The sequence below is a fragment of the Propithecus coquereli genome, unplaced genomic scaffold, assembly GCF_000956105.1.
Source record: "Propithecus coquereli isolate 6110/MARCELLA unplaced genomic scaffold, Pcoq_1.0 Scaffold84, whole genome shotgun sequence".
NCBI classification, from domain to species: Eukaryota; Metazoa; Chordata; class Mammalia; order Primates; family Indriidae; genus Propithecus; species Propithecus coquereli.
Genome location: NW_012154618.1, coordinates 5,724,969 through 5,725,875, shown reverse-complemented (window position 1 = coordinate 5,725,875; position 907 = coordinate 5,724,969).

The window sequence follows — 907 nt, the reverse complement described above, 5'->3', positions numbered from 1 at the left end:
TTTGTAAGAAAAAAATTATATATGTATACATAGAAAAAAATGTGGCAGCAAAATGATAAATCATTGAATCTAGACGGAGAATATGTGTTCGTTGTACTAGTCTTTCAACTTCTGTATATTTCAAATTTTTCATAATACAATGTATTCATAGACTGGCTAGAATACCTTTAGAAGGGTTTTAGGAATGTGTGTGTGTGTTTGGGAAAGATCAACCAATAGTCGAAGGGAACTCTAGGAGTTAGCAGTAGCTCAACAAGCTCAGAAGTAATATAGAAGACTACAAAAGCATTGTCAGAAACAACAGCAACAACAACAGTAGAAAGCCAGATGGATCAAGGCTTAGCAGAAAAGATGTGGGCAGTGGAGGCTGAAGCAGTCACCAAGAACTCTTTTGAAGGCCAGGAAGAAAAGCATGCTTAACATGCGAAAGAATTACTTTGACTTCCCCACGTGCAGGAGAGAGTCCAGTGGGCCTTGCCTTCTGATGTGGTGATAGGCCCTTTTTTTCATTCTTTGGCCTTCTCATATAACAGCTCCAGCTGGTCTTAAGATGGCCTTTTAAACCTGGAGTTAATTGGATTCATCTGCATCACAGCCTCCGAAAATACCCTCCTTATCTGCGTATTTCCTACTCCCATATTCGTGTGCCTACAGCTCATTTATCTTAGAAAAAGGAAGAAAAGGGTGAAATACTCCATATTACTTTTATTGCACAGTGGATAAGAGAACAATCTTTTTTTGAAGGTTATGTAAACCAAACAACCATGGGTGGCAGGGGATATACGTTCCCAAATGTAGAGAGGAAAAAAGGAGACAATTAACTTGACTTTTTCCAGAACCAAAATGAGCCCCAAAGTTTTGCCCTATCAAGACTAGTGGCGCATAGCTGGATATGGTCACTTTAGCC